This window comes from Mustelus asterias, unplaced genomic scaffold (genome assembly GCF_964213995.1).
Source record: "Mustelus asterias unplaced genomic scaffold, sMusAst1.hap1.1 HAP1_SCAFFOLD_116, whole genome shotgun sequence".
Classification (NCBI taxonomy): domain Eukaryota; kingdom Metazoa; phylum Chordata; class Chondrichthyes; order Carcharhiniformes; family Triakidae; genus Mustelus; species Mustelus asterias.
In genome coordinates this window covers 25065-36596 of record NW_027590156.1, presented here as the reverse complement: position 1 = coordinate 36596, position 11532 = coordinate 25065, and the positions used below count along the sequence as shown (strand labels likewise).

The window sequence follows — 11532 nt, the reverse complement described above, 5'->3', positions numbered from 1 at the left end:
TAAATGAAAGTTCAGTAGATCCGCACTGAGTCTCGATTTCCTCATTTGTCTGATTGTTTTTTTTCCTATTTCTTTGTTTTGAAGAACGATTAAAAAAAAGATTCTTCTGGGAAATATGCGCCATTTCCTATAGTTCACTTACCGTATCACTTGTGTCAGTCCCCTGGAGCACATACTACTATTCAAAAAGTTCCAGATGGTGATTAGCTACGTTAATCTGCACCTATAAACTCTTTACATTCTGTTGTAGACTGAACGTGATGCGAATATGTGCACAGTGTCAAAATCGAAAGGTTTCTTTCCTGTCAGTTCGTCAAAAAGCTATCAACATTCTTATTTTACAGAAATCATTTGAGGCCGAGGTCAGAGCAAAGATCATATGGCTGCAATATCAAGATTCGGATAATGTTCAGCAACGAAGATCTAATACAGATAGGAAATATACAGTAAATGGCAGCACCCTTAAGAGTATTGATAGGCAAAGGGATCTGGGTGTACAGGTATACAGGTCACTGAAAGTGGCAATGCAGGCGGAGAAGGTAGTCAAGAAGGCATACGGCATGCTTGCCTTTATCGGCCGGGGCATTGAGTTTAAAAATTGGCAAGTCATGTTGCAACTTTATAGAACCTTAGTTAGGCCGCACTTGGAATATAATATTTAAATTTGTTCGCCACACTACCAGAAGGATGTGGAGGCTTTGGAGAGGGTAAAGAAAAGATTAACCAGGATGTTGCCTGGTATGGAGAGTATTTGCTACGAGGAGAGATTGGACAAACTTGGTTTGTTCTCACTGGAGCGACGGAGGTTGAGGGGAGACCTGATCGAAGTCTACAAGATTGTGAAAGGCATGGACAGAGTGGATAGTCACAAGCTTTTTCCCAGGGCGGAAGAGTCAATTACTAGGGTATATCTGTTTAAGGTGCGTGGGGCAAGGTTTGAAGGAGATGTACGAGGCAGATTTTTTACGTAGAGACGTTTCTTTCCTGTCAGTGCGTCAAAAAGAAATCAGCATTTCTTATTCGCAGAAACCATTTGAGTTTGAGGTCAGAGCAAAGATAATATTGTTGTAATGTCGAGATTCGGATAATGTTCAGCAACGAACGGAAATCATACAGGATTTCCCTCATCTTCCATGAGAAAGCTTAAAGAATGCTGCTTCCCTGTTTCGGACCGGGAACGTTTTGTGTTTTAGGCGAACGGGATAACCACTCCACTGCAGAAACAAGTGATAGGATTGGGGCCTCAATGGGCCTGACTACAATGTTAACTCCACAGTGTTGCTGCAGGTTTGAATGGTATGATTGAGGGCCCATATCACTTAATACAAGAGTACATCCCTGACTTTCAACCTGATATCTCAACTTATCTTGTTCTTCAAAATTAAAAAGAGTTCGTCCGGCAAATGTCTAAGAAAGCACTGATTTGTGCTCAATCATCAATGCTTCATTCTTATCTTCCTGCGAATAATCTCAACCAATTATACTCAGTATTTTTTTTCATAGAATCATAGAATCAGTGCAGAAAAGGTATTCGATCGAACGAATCAGCAGCGACGCCAGGACATCATAACCAGGCCATTTCCCTCGTTTCCCCCGCAACACTACTCCTTTCCCATGGCTATTCAATCTAACCAAAGGGTAATTTAGCATGCCCAATCCACCTTGGATCTTCATTCAATTTTTAATATCAACACAGTTATTCAATATGTATGTCCAAATTCTGAATTTAATATCTCTGGAATATACAATCGGTCTGACTGCATTGTTCAACTCCGCTCTATTGCTGCAGATTCGAATGGTTAGGACTGAGAGTCCATTTACCTCAGTGCAAGAAGACAACCGTTACTCTCAACGTGATGTCTCAACTTGTCTCGAATTTCAAAATTTAAAAGCGTTCATCGGACAAATGTCTAAGGGAGCAATGATTTCTGCTCCATCATTGATGCGTCATTCTCATATACGATCGATTAACTTCAAACAGTTATATCGAGTATTTGTTCGGTAATCAACATTTAATATCAATCCATTTATGTAACACAGATGTCTTCATTGCGGATTGAATATGTCTGAAATATACAGCATTGAATTGCAAACATTATTGACCAACAAAATAAATCGAGTCACGGGTAATACACATCCCATGGTGCTTTCTTGAGTTTGACCATGATCAGCTTTTAAACCAAATCAAATATCTTTAAAGGGAAGAGATTCAAGAATGATCTGTTAGTTATACTTGATCCCTCTTTATTCTGTGTGACAAACATTCTGGCGCCTAAATCTCGTTCATCTACAGGAGATCCAGACGGTCTGCTTTGATTCTCGATTTCCTCTTCTGTCTGAGAGGTTTTCCCTATTTCGTTATTATGAAGAACAATTTTAAAAAGATGCTTCGGGAAAATGTGCTCCATTTCCTCTCGTTCAGTGACAGTATCACTTGTATCTGTATTTTTGAGCACACAATACTATTAGACATGTTTCAGTTGGTGATGAATTATGTTAGTCTGCATTTATAAACCTATTAAATTCTGGTGTGGACTGAAAATATTGCTAATATGTGCACGGTTTTAAAAAAGGAACATCTATTGCGTCATGAAAATACAAGGTTTCTGATTTTGCTGAAAGCTTTTGAGGCCGAGGTGAGCGCAAATATAACATGGCTGTAACATCGAGTTTCGGATAATGTTCAGCTACAATCTGAAATTATACAGACTTCCCTCAACCTTAATGAACAAATTTCATGAATGCTTCTGCTCGATTTCGAACGTGGGCCGTTGCGTGCGTGAGGCAAATGCAATCAGCACGACACCACGGAAACTGTTGGCTGCTCCGTAGCCCAAGGGGACTGTCTTGAAATGTTGCAACATTCATTGGGAATGCTGTAGACACATTAATCTAAGAATGATCGAAAATGGTTGACAATGGCACAGAACGATGAGAGGCTCATCAATCCATCAGATCTATGCGAATTATTTTATGAGGAGCTAAACAATTAACATGTCGTTGAGGGATTGGTGGGTCGAAAGGCCTGTTCCTGTGCTGAACTGTTCTTTGTTCCAATTTCAATTTCCTCCTCTCATTCCATGAAGCTGATTTTTCTCCCTTTTAATTCATTGAAAAATCCCCATTTGAAGAAGGAGTTTCTGCGGAATCCATGTACAATTTGCTTTAACAACCTTTCCCTTACCCAATGGCAGGAAGTATTGGATTTAGCTTCCTGATATAGTTTTCAATGTAAACATATATTTATTTATGCAATTGATTTCATATCGATTTTAGAAAACGAATTTAAGTCTGATGAAGCATCTCCTCATTATTTCTGAATTATATCTAATATAAAGACATTTACTCCACAACATTACACAGAGTGTGGAATATAACAGACGCGAATGAATCACCTACACCTGAAACAGTCTTCTTGTGTTGTCCTCCTGTGTCCCGAACATCCGAACAGAGAACCTCGAGAATGGATGCGGAATCTGTCGTATTCACACGGACTTCACACAGGGCAACACAATAGCACATTGGTTAGCACTGCTGTTTCACAATGCTAGGGACCCGGGTTCAATTCAATTTCTTCCTTAGTGTACACAGGGCGGCACGGTAGCACAGTGGTTAGCACTGCTGCTTCACAACTCCAGGGACCTGGGTTCAATTCCCGGCTTGGGTCACTGTCTGTGTGGAGTTTGCACGTTCTCCTCGTGTCTGCGTGGGTTTCCTCCGTGTGCTCCGGTTTCTTCCCACAGTCCAAAGATATGCGGGTTAGGTTGATTGGCCATACTAAAATTACCCTTAGTGTCCTGAGATGCGGAGGTTAGCGGGATTAGTGGATAGATATGGGGGTAGGGCTTGGGTGAGATTGTGTTCGGTGCAGACTCGATGGGCCAAATGGCCTCTTTCTGCACTGTAGGGTTTCTATGATACACGGACGGCGGAATGTGGCGACGAAAGGATTTTTACAGTAACTTGCAGTATTAATGTAAGCCTGGTTGTGACACTGGTAAATAAATTCTGGACACGGACACATCAGGATATGTTTGGCGGTAAAAATAAATACATCCATTATTGCTTAGTCTGCAAAAGGGTCACGTCGAGTCGTCAATCAATGATCAGCATTGTTGAGAAATAGATTTCCGGCTGCTCCTGTTGTTAAAATGTTGTGTTCCATCGCAATGAATATCTAACACGATATTGCCGCACTTACACCACACCAGGGAATTCCAGTTCAGGAAGTTTACTCTGGAGCTAGCACGCTTTTTCCGTTGCCAATGAGTTCATTTCTCTTTTGTGTGTCAATGGCTGTGCTAATGTGCTTGGTTATCTTTCTTAGTGATTGTCCGTGTGTCTAGTGGAACAAGCTGCCAGAGGGAGTAGTAGAGGCGGGTACAATTTTATCTTTTAAAAAGCATTTCGACAGTTACATGGGTACGATGGGTATAGAGGGATATGGGTCAAATGCGGGCAATTGGGATTATTTTAGGGGTTTAAAAAAAGGGCGGCATGGACAAGTTGGGCCGAAGGGCCTGTTTCCATTCTGTAAACCTCTATGAATCTATGTTTGAGTCGATCGGTTTGGGAATCTATCACATAGTTTACATGTCTCTATGTTGATTCTGTGCAGTATCCGAGGCTTCTCGTGAACACGGAGGTGGAGGTATTCATGCATTATCATGGTGAGCAACGCAAACTAATAGGTGTCAGAAATCTGCAGAATAATTCTGGATTTTTAACGAGGGACGTTAGAATTGATGTCACTGTCTGGGCATATATCTATATGGTTATATATCCTTATTCGTGTTGGTCTTTCCGCGTGACCGTGTGTGTATCTGTTCTCCGCATGTCTGCTGGGTTTCCTCGGATGCTGTGGTTTCCTCCAATAGACCAAAGATGTGCGGATGAGTTGGATTGGCCATGATAAATTGACCCCTAGTGTCAGGGAGATTATATGTGCGGTTACGGGAATAGGGCCTCGGTGGAATTGTGGTCGGTACAAACACTCTGGGCCAAATGGCCTCCTTCTCTACTGTCGGGGTTCTACGATTCTACGATCTTTATAAGTGTCAGTCTTTTCAGGTTGCCGTGTGTGTACCTGTTTCCAATGTGCGGCTGTGCTGTCCACGGGAGAACACTCTCTGATCACTTATGAAAGATCACAACCCCTTTCTAAAGGAGTTGTCTGTTTGAAGATGTAAAGATGGGCGGAGAGATGGAGTCCCCTTGGACCCCCTAGCATCCCCCTGACTGTTTCAACATCTCCAATTGCAGATCTGATTCAGACAGTGATCAGTCTCTCTGTTTCTGGTGTTCAAACTCGAACCATGGGGGTGAAACTCTGTCTCACTCTGGTTATTGTCCTGATTGCAGGTTTGTCATTTTGAACTTCTGCGTGACATCTGCCAGTCACCACATTCATTCCCCATTTCCATCTCGAGGGGATTATTCCATTGTTGTTACTCCTTCTAACCCGCTGCGTGTCTGTTGCCTATTTTCAGACATCAGTAACGGTGACTCAGTGTCCCAGTCAGAACAAGGAGTTCAAGCAGCAGAGGGTGAAGATTCAGCAATACCCTGCAGTTACTCGGGATCGAGTTTAAGTACACAACATTAACTGTTCTGGTATCGCCAGTACACACACCGAGCTCCTCATTGACTGCTCAGAGCCGCTAATGTACCGAAACGGCTCCAGGTTTCTTATACTGCAGCGGGAATCTCAACCTGAAACAAAATTCTTTTCACTTGCCCATGAAAGATTTGAAGGTGACAGACAGCGCCGAGTATTACTGTGCACTGAGAGCCACAGTGAATGAGGCTCCCGCGGACCTCAGACAAAATCTGGCACAGGTCGATAGTCAATGATTCATTGTCAGGACAACACATGGGGTTAAACTTCAGAGAAAATTTACTCATAGTGAACGTGACAATACAGCCCCGTCTGAGTGTTTTCTCTCACTGAGGTTACTGATTGTCACTGTTGGGAAATTTGACATGTTTTTACTCATATTACTATCACATCAAGTCCAATCGCTCCCCGATCCTTTCACACAAACCCGCAGATCTCCCAGGTGAACGATGTCATCAATCTGTACTTTAAATGTTCCAGATCTTTTAACTGTCTGACAGACAACACCTTTCAAAAGTGATCAAATATCAAAGGCAGACTCAGAGTTGTCACATGTTGAAGTCGCTGGGTTAAAATAATTGACTGTAACATGTGTGCTTTATAAACAAAAGCCCCCAGTTGCAAACAGTCGAGGTTACAACATTGGACGGATATTTTGCTGGAACTTAAAGTCCACAAATGCCGATGCGGTGAGTTATTTAAACAATTTCGGCGTTCACTCAAGGTGTCAGAACTGCTTTGTAGAAAGCTAAACAATTTTTATTTCACTACCGGCTGACGTGCAGGCTCGTTGGTCTAGGGGTATGATTCTCGCTTAGGGTGTCGCAGTTGATTAGCATGCGAGAGGTCCCGGGTTCAAATCCCGGACGAGCCCCTCATTTGTTTCTTTTTGACCAAGTCAGATGTTGTGATTTGTTTCAGGTGCAAAGGGCTTTCTGCTGACTGGCTCCGAAAAAGAGTCAACGAGGCACAGAGTTTTACAGCACGGAAAGAGCCCACTCGGACACCCACATGTGACATCTGGACGGGAAACGTTAGTTCTGATTCTCGCTCCACAGATAGTGCCAGAAATACTGGCATAACCCAGTATTTTCTGTTTCTATTTCATATTTCGAAAGTCCGCAGTGTGCTGCATTATATAAGACTGTAGGTTTTGGGCTGACAAGTGGCAAGTAACATTCGCGCCACACAAATGCCAGACAATGTCCATCACCTTAAGAGAAAATCTAACCACCGTCTCTTGACTGTCAATAGTTTTTCCACCACTGAATCCCCCGCTGTTAACATCCTTACGGTTACCATTGACCAGATACTCAATTGGACTCGCCACATAAACACAATGGCTACAAGAGCAGGTCAGAGGCCAGGAATACTGTGGCGAATAACTCACCTCCTGACTCCCCAGAGTCTGTCCACCATCTACAAGGCACAAGTCAGGAGCGTGATGGAATATTCCCACCTCGCCTGGATGGGTGCAGCTCCAAAAACACTCAAGAAGATTGACATTATCCAGGACAAAGCAGCCCGCTTGATTGGCACCACATCTACAAGCATTCAATACCACCGCAGCCGATGCTCAGTAGCAGCGATGTGTATCTAAAAGATACACAGCAGCAATTCACCAAAGATCCTTAGACAGCACCTTCGAAACCCACGACCACTTCCATACAGAAGGAAAAGGGTAGTAGACACATGGGAACATCACCACCTGCAAGTTCTCCTCCAAGTCACTCACCATCCTGACTTGGAATTATATTGCCATTCCTTAGCATGGCCTTATTCTGTGGTGTACTCATTTTCTGATTTAGTGCGTACCGCACCCTGAGGCCGTGAACCGCAAAGTATTTTCTCATTTCTCATTTCTGTCATCTCTCCCTCAATGTCAACAAAACGGAGATTGTCATTGACTTCAGAAAGCGTAGAGTAGAACATGCCCCTGTCTCCATCAAAGGGGACGAAGTGGAATGGGTCAAGAGGTTCAGGTTTTTAGGTCTCCAGATCACCAACAACCTGTCCTGGCCTCCCATGCCGACACTATGGTGAAGAAAGCCCATCAACGCCTCTACTTTCTCAGAAGACTTAGGAAATTTGGCATGTCAGCTCCGACTGTCACCAAGTTTTACAGGTGCACCATAGAAAACACTCTTTCTAGTTGTATCACAGCTTGGTATGGCTCCTGCTGTGCCCAAGACCGCAATAAACTACAAAGGGTCGTGAATGTAGCCCAATCCATCACTCAAACCAGCCTCCCATCCATTGATACTGTCGAGGCTTCCTGCTGCCTCGGCAAAGCAGCCAGCATAGTTAAGGACCGCACGCACCCCGGACATTCTCTCTCCCACCTTCTTCCTTCGAGAGAAAGATACAGAAGTCTGAGGTCACGTACTAGCCGACTCAAGAACAGCTTGTTCCCTGCTGCCATCATAATTTTGAATGGACATTATCTTGCATTAAGTTGATCTTTCTCTACACCATGACAATGACTGTAATACCACATTCTGCACTCTCCCGTTTCCTTCTCTATGAACGGTACGCTTTGCCTGTATAGCGCGCAAGAAAAAATGCTTTTCACTGTATACTAATACATGTGACAATAATCAATAAAACCAAATCAAATCATTTCATTTCTCCTGACGTCCAGACTATTCCTGTTGCTACATTTCCTCCCTCCTGAGTTTCAGTCGTTTCAAATTCCCACATTTTTCACCTTTTCCTGTTGTAATGAAAGGCCATGGACGTAAAAGATGAGCTTTGTTTCCCTGTCCACAAATTCTGCCTGAATTTCTAAGTTTCTGCAGCATCTTCCGCCTTCGCTGCAGTTATCTGATCGGTTTTGAATGGCCCAGAGAGCATCTTTTCTTTCAATCAGTGGCTGCTTATAGGCTCCTTGGTGTAGGGGTATGAATCGCATTTTGGTATGCCTGAACCACCGAGATCCCGAGTTGAAATCCGAGACTAACCCTACTGTTTCTTCTTATCCCTGTTACATCAAAACATCGAAACCAGGAGTAGGTCATTGGAACATCATCTCCCATTCATTGTTGTCATGCCTGATAATCAAATTCAATACCCTGATCCGCCATTTAGCACCAAGAGTATATTAAACTTCTCTTGAAATCATAGTGTTCGGCCTCAACTACTTTCTGTGGGAGAGAACTCTGCAGATTCACCACTCTCTGGCTGAAGGAAGTCTCATCATCTCAGCCGTTATCCTCAAACTATTATCCCGAGTTCTGGACTCCCCACTAAAGAGAACATTCTTTCTGAATCTACCCTGTTTCATCCGGTCAGAATGTTATAAGGTTCCATTAGAATCATAGATTCCCTGCAGTACAGAACGAGGCCAATTCGGCCCATCAAGTCTGTACTGACCGCAACCCCATCCAGGCCCCACTCCTGTAACTACGTGCATTCACCCTGCTAATACCCCTGACACTAGGGCCAATTTAACACGGTCAATCAACATTAGCCGCACATCTTTGGACAATGGGAGGAAACCGGAACACCCGGAGGAAACCCATGCAGATACGGGGAAAATGTGCAAACTCAACACAGACAGCGACCCGATGCCAGATTTGAACCTCGGACCCTGGCGTTTTGAGGCGGCAGTGCTAACCAATGTACCACCCAAAACATATCTGCCCAGAAATAGCCAGGATTAGTTGGCAAGAAATGCATTTGCCAATGTTGGACACCTAAGTGTTAAAATAAGCCGCATCCCAGAAGTGACTCGAACACATGCTCCCTGGTTTAGGAAGCCAGTGCCTTACGCGTTAGGTTACTGGGACTATCGGTGAGCTACTGCTGCAACTTTAAAAAGCTGTATATCTCCATCCACATAGACAGTGACTAACCCCAGAATCGAAACCAGGTCCCTGGTATTGTGAGCCAGCAGAACTAGCCACTGTGCCGCCCTCTCCCACGAAGATTTGATCAGATTTCATGAGCTGCAGATTTTGTTTTTTTCTTTGCATTGCAGACTTTGGGATTGGTCCACATGGGGTTTCGTTTGAGAACCTGAGCACAAACTGTGAGGAAACTATCAGCACAACACACTCGCTCGAAAATAAATATATGATCAACAGGGTTGGCTCTGTAACTTGACGTTCATTTTATCTCCATTCACCTCTTCAGCTGGCCCCATGATTATGGGTTCAGGGAGCTGCCTGGATGTTTCTTTTTGTTCATGTGGGTGTCGCTGGCTAGATCAGCATGCACTGCCCATCAGTATTTAGCCTTGAGAAAGTTGTGGTGAGCTGCCTTCTTGAAACGTTGTAATCCATTTGTACAGGAACACTTACAGTGCTGTTAGGGAGGGAAGTCCACGAATTTGTCCCAATGACAGTGAAGGAACGGCGATATATTTCCAAATCAGAATGCTGAGGGAATTGAGGGTGGTGTTGGCTGTGTGGCGTTGGAGGGGGGAGGGGGGAGAGGGGGCGGGGGGGGGGGGGGGTTGGCAGGGGAGCTGCCAGGTGGAAGCGGTCTTGGGTTTGGGAGATGCTGTCTAAAGTGCCTTTGGTGGATTCCTGCACCATGCAGACAAGTGGAGAATATTCTATCGCACTCCTGACTTGTGCCACGTCGATCGTGGACTGTTTTGTGGGAGTCGGGAGGTGAGTTACTCCCACAGGATTCCCATCCTCTGCCCTGCTCTTTTTGCCACTGAATAAACTGATAACATGCGTGCTGAGTCAGAATAGGTGTGTCTTCTTTCCTGCTCAGTTTGTCGTGAATTTTCCGCACTTTTGTCTTTTCCTGAATGTATTTTGAGGCTCAAGTAAGGGCCAATGCCATATGATTGTAAGATACTACATTCAGGTAATATTCAATCGTGGATTCACGAGCGGGAGGGGTACGGTTTCGAGTCATGTTGTTGACGCTGGATTGATAAAGCAGAGAAGCAGGCTGAAGCTTTGGGAACCAGGGTTCGAATTCCAACACAGCAGATTAACTCAATTCAAGGCAAAGTAGAATTACTGTAAGTGAGTAGAGAAAATTTTAATTATGTAATATTTCCTCACAAAAACGAATATGTTTTGACCATGTTTCTGCCGATTTTGAAGCCTCGGACCGATATATAAACATTGCTGCACGCTGCTTTGCCATGGGCCAGTGGCGCAATGGATAACGCGTCTGACTACGGATCAGAAGATTCCAGGTTCGACTCCTGGCTGGCTCTGTGTGATAATTTAACAGTAGTTCACAAACAGTAGTTCGTGTGGGTGAAAAATGTGTGTTGACAAATTTTGGACCAATTCAGAGAAATGTTGACCAAATGCAGTCAGCTTCTATGATGAAATTTATCTTAGCTAATGATTGTTCAAAAAAGTGTTGACTATTTTAAGAAAAAAAATACTGATAAACTTCAATTAAGTTTTTTTTAAAAAAATAGTTTATTTAAATGACGAATTCTCGTTAAAGTATTCGGGGAAAATATGTTAGCAAGTTTAAGCTACTCTTTAAAAAGTTGGAAATTTCTCGAAAAATATGAGGAAACATTACATTTTTCAAAATGGTGAAAACATTTTCTAAAAAGTTGATGAACTCTGATTAAACATGTTTAATTTTAAGAAGCAAAATACACAGAAATGTTTTTTAAAAGTTGACAAATTTCAGTTAAATCAGATGGAGGAATTTCTTTGGAGTAAGTTTAGTTTTGAAAAGTTCAAATTAGCCAGAAGTTTCTGGTTTGTGATGCTGGGATTGTTGTCCATTGGAGCGAAGGAGATTGAGGAGCGATTTAATCGAGGTGGACTAGATTAGGGCAAGTTTAGAGGGGGAGGGGCAAATTTTAAGATATTGGGCAAGGCGGGGGCGAAGAAGATTTGGAAGCAACATTTTTTCCACAGCGAGTGCTCAGGACCTGGAACTCATTGCCTCCGAGAGTGTTGGATGCGGTCAATTTAGGTAAT

The 11532-nt window shown here is 43.4% G+C and overlaps 2 non-coding genes across 2 annotated transcripts; both read left to right on the top strand.

Moving 5' to 3' along the window:
* The first annotated feature begins 6401 nt into the window (after nucleotides 1-6401).
* Nucleotides 6402-6491, top strand: trnap-agg (transfer RNA proline (anticodon AGG)). The gene is given in 2 exon segments: nucleotides 6402-6437; nucleotides 6456-6491. It is a non-coding gene; the product is annotated as a tRNA-Pro (tRNA).
* Nucleotides 6492-10726: 4235 nt separating this feature from the next.
* On the top strand, nucleotides 10727-10799 carry trnar-acg (transfer RNA arginine (anticodon ACG)). The gene has a single exon. It is a non-coding gene; the product is annotated as a tRNA-Arg (tRNA).
* The last annotated feature ends 733 nt before the right edge of the window (nucleotides 10800-11532 follow it).